Genomic DNA, 7637 nt, shown 5'->3' with positions numbered 1-7637 from the left:
CCCCAATGTTATTGACCTAAACTCTGAGTTGCAGACGATACGCTGGATCATGAAGGGAGAAAAGGTGATCCAGGAGACAGTCACACCCCATAGCTTAGGCCTGAATGTGGACTGTGATTATGAACAGACCAGGTGTGACGATGAACGAGGCCGGTAACATGAGTGGAGAGCACATCCACCGGTCCGACATCACGCGGCTCTTGCAGCCTACGTGTGTGGGTGAAACCAGGGGCTGGAAGGAAGATGAAGAAGCTGACCACAGCATCATGGTACAGGCAGCCATTCATGTAAAGGGAGTAAAGAGAAGGGGAGGAATGGTGGGGATAAGTGTGTGTTCGAGATACTGTTCTCTGTAGCCATAAGTATGAGACCCAGAGGCTGTTTCGTCCAGCATAGACCCCTCGGAATCAGAATCAGAATCAGGTTTATTGTCACTGAGATATGTCACGAAATTTGTCACTTGGCAGCAGCAGTACAATACAATACATAAAATATACTATAAATTAGAAGAAGAAACATATGTGTAACATGCCGTAAGGGTTTCACTGCTAATGTAATGGCTTCTCTGTAATGTTCCACTGCTGAGGTAATGGTTTCTCTGTAGCAGCAATGTTTGGGTTACAACTAGAGATAAGAGAGCATGTTAGCCAATGAGTGGGATGTTGTTCTTTCTTGTGTGTCTGTCTGGGAGCTGGGAATTCGTGGTCTTTTGCTGGGGAGAGATGAGGAGAGAAGACATGAATGGAGAGAGTTGGTAGACCACTGGATGGAGTGGACTGGGAGCAAGGGTTCGAAGGTTAGCGACGATCGGAGGAGATTGATGGTGGACGAGCAGCCTTATCAGTGAGCTCCAACATTGCACATTAGACTGTTTTATGAGAATGGGCCCTTTTCTTTTTTTGTTTCTTTACTAACCATAGAGTCAAATTAAGAATTATAAAGCTCAGTCGTTTAATTGCATATTGTGTACTGTTTGTTATTTCGCGGTACTGGTTTGTAATGGGACACATCGCACAGCATCCACACAAACAAGATTTCTTAAGTTTGGCCGGGCCAGAGGCTATCATCCCCTAGGTTAAGCCGCTAGCCGAACTGAGAGTTACATATAAAATCTATCATTAATTATATAATATAATTATGTTATATACATCAATAAATATTATATCACTTATTGTATAAATTCTTTCTCTGGAGCGAAGGACAGTGCAGGGTGACCACCAAAAAACATCAAACCATTGACTCCCATAGCATCACCACCCTTATCAACTCCGGAGACCTCCCATCCTCAGCCACTAAACTCATAATTCCCACACCCCGTACCACTCGGTTTTACCTCCTCCCCTCAACTGGAACCCACCAGCCTTCTCCTTCCCACCCTCCCCCCACCTTCTTTATAGAGTCTCTGCCCCTTCCCCTTCCCCCTACAGTCCTGATGAAGGGTTCCGGCCCGTATCGTCGACTGATCTTTTCCACGGATGCTGCCCGACCTGCTGAGTTCCTCCAGCGTGTTGTGAGTGTTGCTTTTACCATACAGAGGTTTATAAAGTCATGAGGGACGTAGATAAGGTGGATGTTCTCCAAGGTAGGGGAGTCTAAAACTGGAGGGCACAGGTTTAAGATGAGAGGAGAACGATTTAAAGGGAGCCTGAGGGGCAGTTTTTTCATGCAGAGAGAGCTGCCAGAGAAAGTGGTTTAGGTGGTTACAGTTCAGCATCATCATTTTGCGCCGTCTCGTATGGTGTGGGCGATCATGGTCTCATGATCATGGTTATTCTTGGCAAATTTTTCTACAGAGTGGTTTGCCATTGCCTTCTTCTGGGCAGTGTCTTTACAAGACGGGTGACCGCAGACATTATCGATTCTCTTCAGAGATTGTCTGCCTGGCGTCAGTGGTCACATAACCAGGAATTGTGATATGCACCAGCTGCTCCCATGGCTTCACGTGACCCTGATCAGGGGCTAAGCAGGTGCTGCACCTTTCCCAAGGGTGACCTGCAGGCTAGCAGAGGGAAGGAGTGCCTTACATCTCCTTTGGCAGAGATGTATCTCCACCCTGCCACTCAAAAGTTAGGATGTTTAAAAGACTTTTGGATAGGAAAGGTTTTGAGGGAAATGGGTCAAATGTGGGCAATTGGGACTGTTTCAGGAAGACATGGATGAGTTGGGCAGAAAGGACCTGTATCCATTTATTTGATTCTGAGTTCTATCACTCACTACCCACTGTAGACCACAGAACACAGAACATTGCAGCACAGTTCAGGCCCTTCGGCCCATCATGTTGTGCCGACCCTTAGATCAATCTAACCCTCCCTCCTACATAGCCCTCCATTTTTCCATCATCCATGTACCTATCTAAGAGTTTCTTAAATGTACTTAAATGTACTTAAATGTATCTGCCTTTCCCACCAATCCTGGCAGCACATTCCACGCAACCACCACTCTGTGTAAAAACCTTACTTCTGATAGCCCCCCCCCGCTATACTTTCTTCCCATCACTTTAAAATTATGCCCCCTTGTATAAGCCATTTTTGCCCTGGGAGGAAGTCTCTGGCTGTCCACTCCATCTATGCCTCTGATCATCTTGCACACCTCTATCAAGTCACCTCTTATCCTCCTACTCTCTGGAGAGAAAAACCTTAGCTTGCTCAAGCTACCCTATATACACTACAGGGACAACTTAATGAGAACCAGTTAACCCGCTAGCCTGCGCATTATTAGGATGTGGGAGGAAAGAAGCAGTTGTACTGTGCTGTTGTGTTCTATGAAACCGGAGCACCAGACAAGGAAGAAACCCACGTGGTCATAGTGGGACCGTGCACATGAACAGTGCTGGATATCCCGAGATCGGGGTCGAACCTGGGTCTCTAGGGATCTGCCTGCTGCACCACTGTGGCGCCTCACGCCGAGGCTGCAGCAAGTCAGTTACAACCACCAAGGCAGCCCACCCTCTCTCCCCCACCCACTGCTGCAATGTTCTGAGCTGCTTCTTTCACACTCAGTGATCGAAGTGTACAGTGGCTTCACCAGAATGGTGCCCTTACTCAGCAAGCCATGGGGAGGAGACAGAGATCACTTATCCAAATCAGCATTCCCCTCGGGCAATAAAATTGCTGCTTTCTGTAACAGAGGGAGATTCTGTCAATTTAGACTTTGGAACGCTCCATATAGCCATCAAATGTTCAGGTTAAGCTTTTAATCTCACCAGTTTTCTTTTAACAGAGAGTGTTCCTGAACAAGCTTTTTAAAGAGACACTGAATTTCAGTTCTGCCTGTTGCATGACCTGGCTACATACCTGAAGTGTAATCACAGCCATTGTGATATGATTAAGTGTCATGCCTAAGAACAGAATGTAGTATTAGCTTTGCTATGTCATAAGCTACAGCACAAAAACAAGCCCTTTGGCCCATCCAGGCCATGCCAGGTTGTTATTCGGCCTGGTCCCCTCGACTTGTACCCGAAACATAGTCCTGCATACCCCGCCCATTCATGTACTTATCTAAACTTGTCTTAAGTGTTGAAACCGAACCCACATCCACAACTTCCGCTGTCAGCTCGCACCACCCTCTGAGTGAAAGAAGTTCTCCCTCAGGTTTTCCTTAAATAGTTCACCTTTCACCCTTATCCTATGACCTCTCATTCACCTCTCAGTGGAGAAAAACTGCTTGCATTTACTCTATCTGGGTAAATGGCACAGTACCGGATGACTGGAAAATTGCAATGTGATCTGCTATTTAAGAAGGGTGGGAGGCAGCAGAAAGGAAACTATAGACCTGTTAGCCTGACATCAGTGGTTGGGAAGTTGTTGGAAGCAATTGTTAGGGATGAGACTATGGAGTACCTGGAGGTACATGACGAGATAGGCCAAAGCCAGCATGGTTTCCTGAAAGGAAAATCCTGCCTGACTAACCTACTGCATTCTTCTAAATTGCTACACCTGCAAACCAACTTTTTGTGATTCATGCACAAGCACTCCCAAGTCATTCTGCACAGCAGCGTGCTGCAATTTTTTACTATTTAAATAATAATCTGCTCTTTCATTTTCCCTCCCAAAGTGGATGACCTCACATTTACCAACAGTGTACTCCATCTGCCAGGCCCTTGCCCACTCATTTAACTTATCTGTATCTTGTGTTGGCATGTGGCCAAATAGTTAAGGCGTCGGTCTAGTGATTTGAAGGTCGCTAGTTCGCGACTCAGCTGAGGCAGCGTGTTGTGTCCTTGAGCAAGGCACTTAACCACACATTGCTCTGCGACGACACCGGTGCCAAACTGTATGGGTCCTAATGCCCTTCCCTTAGACAACATCGGTGGCATGGAGAGGGGAGATTTGCAGCATGGGCAACTGCTGGTCTTCCATACAACCTTGCCCAGGCCTGCACCCTGGAAACCTTCCATGGTCTCACGAGACTAACAGACACCTATCTCTCTGCAGGCTCTCTGTATCGACTGCACAATTTGCTTTCCCACTCAGTTTAGTGTCATCAGCAAACTTAGATACACTACACTCGGTCCCCTCTTCCAGATCGTTAATATCCATGTACCTGTCTCAATGTCTTTTAAAATTTGTAATTGATAAAGGAAGTCCTGTTGGTCAATTCATTACAGCTACTTGCCTCAGGAAACAACAATAGTCCAGAGTTTACAGACTCTATAGTTATGGAGAGATGTGGGTGGAATGAGGAGTTTGCTCACGCATTATTCCCCAAGATACTTAGATCATGTTTGCAGATTCATGCCCCTCACTCTCTGAAGTGCAACTGGTGTAGAGATTAGTTACTTTTTTTTTAAAAAAGTTTGTAGAAGTGGTTTTGGGGACAGAGAGGGGCGTTAGAGGTCAGATTAGGGTTTAAGGACAATGATGTGGAGGGATTACAGGTCAGATCTCCACTTTGTGCTTCGAGTTCGAAATCCAGCAACGTAGATAGGTGACGAAGGACATCTCCAGTCTCGGCCTTTGCTCCGCACTCCAGACCAGCAATGTGGGCAATGCTGCTTCGCTCCATGCTCGAACGCCAGCAATGTGTATGGGTGACATCCGTGGCTTCCCTGGATCAGTTGTCCATGCAAGGAGGAGGCACAAGGAGGCCTGAGGACTGGTGAGTTGGAGCATTCAGAGGTCAACCCTGGTGTTTGGAATCTGTCATTGGCTAGTTCAGGGGTCAATACCAAAGGTGGAATATAGAACATTGAAATCAGCCCACAGTATTGTGCTGACTATGTAACCTACTCTAGAAACTGCCTAGAGTTTCCCTACCACACAGCCCTCTATTTTTCTAAGCTCCATGTACCTATCTAAAAGTCCCTTAAAAAAACATATTGTATCTGCCTCCACCACCGCTGCTAGCAGTGCATTCCACGCACTCACCTCTCTCTGCGTGAAAAACTTACCCCTGACATCTCCTCTATACCTACTTCCAAGCACCTTAAAACCGTGCTCCCTCATGTTAGCCTTTTCAGCCCTGGGAAAAAGCCTCTGGTTATCCACATGATCAATACACCTCTTATACACCTCTATCAGGTCACCTCTCATCCTTCGTTACGCCAAGGAGAAAAGGCCAAGTTCACTCAACCTATTCTCATAAGGTACGCTCTCCAATCCAGGCAACATCCTTGTAAATCTCCTCTGCACTCTCTCTATAGTGTCCACACCCTTCCTGTAGTGAGGTGACCAGAACTGAACACAGTACTCCAAGTGGGGTCTGACCAGGGTCTTGTATAGCTGTAACATTACCTCTCGGCTCTTGAACTCAGTCCCACGGTTGATGAATGCCAACACACCATATGCCTTCTTAACAACACTGTGAACCTGCGCAGCAGCTTTGAGTGTCCTATGGACACAGACCCCAAGATCCCTTTGATCCTCCACACTGCCAAGAGTCTTACCATTAATAGTATATTCTGTCTTCAAATTTGACCTACCAAAATGAACCACTTCACACTTATCTGGGTTGAACTCCATCTGCCACTTCTCAGCCTAGTTCTGCATCCTATCGAAGGCCCGCTGTAACCTTTGACAACCCTCCGGACTATCCACAACACCCCTAACTTTTGTATCATCAACAAACTTACTAACCCACCCTTCTACTTCCTCATCCATTTATAAAAGTCACAAAGAGAAACACAAAGGTTAAGTCCAGAAGTTGAAGTCTAATGGCAGAGGCCTGGAGACTGAGGGCCTGTCCTGGAATCGGAGGACTGTCCATGTGTGTGTCTGGGTGGAAGGTTGGTGGCAGAGAAGGAGGAACAGGGCTTGTTTTGCTGTTGTTGTTTTGATGCTTGTTGGGTTCTGTTTTGTCGTGTTCTGTTCTGTGCTGTTTTGCTAAGCATTGTGGGCCAGCTATTTTGGCACTGGAATGTCTAGTAACACTTGCACACCCTTGGTTGTGTTGGTTGTTAACTCAAATGACGTATTTCACTGTGTGTTCGATGTACTCATGATAAATGAAACTGAATTTAAATCTGAGTGAGGAATTAACAAATTCCCCAAGGAGTGTGTTTTACTGCACTTGCACTATGGAATCGTCTGTCAATGTGTTTATCTATTATGCAGTGCCCAATATTTGACCCAACGCTTTGGGACATAGTTACCTCCAGCACACGTGAGACGTTTGGGACATAGGTTGCCAATCTCATCCTTCATTGAGCTCGGAATGGAATGTGTGCTTCAGGAGTTTGGGGTCGGGAGTGTGAAAATGGGTCAGGTTTCTCTGCATTGCAAACACCATTGCCCACCTAGCTGAAGCCAGGTTTTCACATTATCATTCACAACAGTCTCGCTAGTCCGAAAACTTCTACGAAAACTTGGGTGTTCACCTCAACAACAGACTTGACCGGAAAGCCAACACCAAAGCTGTTTACGAGAAAGGGATGAGCAGACTCGATTTTCTAAGGAAGCTGAGATCCTTCAATGTCTGCAGCAGGATGTTGGAGATCTTTTACCATTCTGTTGTAGAGAGCAGTCTTCTTTGCGGCTTTACGTTGAGGGAGCAGCATCGGTGCTGGTGACGCAAAAAGACGAAATAAACTCATCAAAAAGGTTGGATCCGTCCTTGGCTACAATACGGACTCTGTTTAGTTAGTGTTGGAGAGGAGGTCACTAAACAAACTGTTATCCATTATGGACAGTCTGGCACATCCTCTCCATGACCTACTGAATAAGCAGTGGAGCACCTTTTCAAACAAACTCATTCAGCCCCGCTGTCACAAGGATCGTTACAGAAAATCTTTCCTACCAAATGCAATAAACATATACAACAGTTCATCTCTGTGCAATAAGGAGAACTCACATCATAGTACAACGGTCTCTGCTTTATTATTTTGTACATTATTACTGCATATTATTGCACATTGGTACATTATTGTGTACATTATTATTCTGTACGTTGTTATTAGTTAAGTCTGCACACTGCAAAGTGTATTCTAAATGTTGCTGCTGTAACGAAAGAATTTCCCACTCAGGATCAATAAAGTATTTTTTATTATTATTAATATTATTATGTATCAGGAATTTGCTGTAGTGTGTTGGCCAGGGAGCAATACACAACAAAAAACAACAACATTCAACAATTATAAAGAATAAAGTATTATGTAAAAGTTAGATGTTAAAGTACAGATATGGACTAAAATGTGCATAAAT

This window comes from Mobula hypostoma, chromosome X1 (assembly GCF_963921235.1).
Source record: "Mobula hypostoma chromosome X1, sMobHyp1.1, whole genome shotgun sequence".
Lineage (NCBI taxonomy): Eukaryota > Metazoa > Chordata > Chondrichthyes > Myliobatiformes > Myliobatidae > Mobula > Mobula hypostoma.
This window is presented reverse-complemented; position numbering follows the sequence as displayed.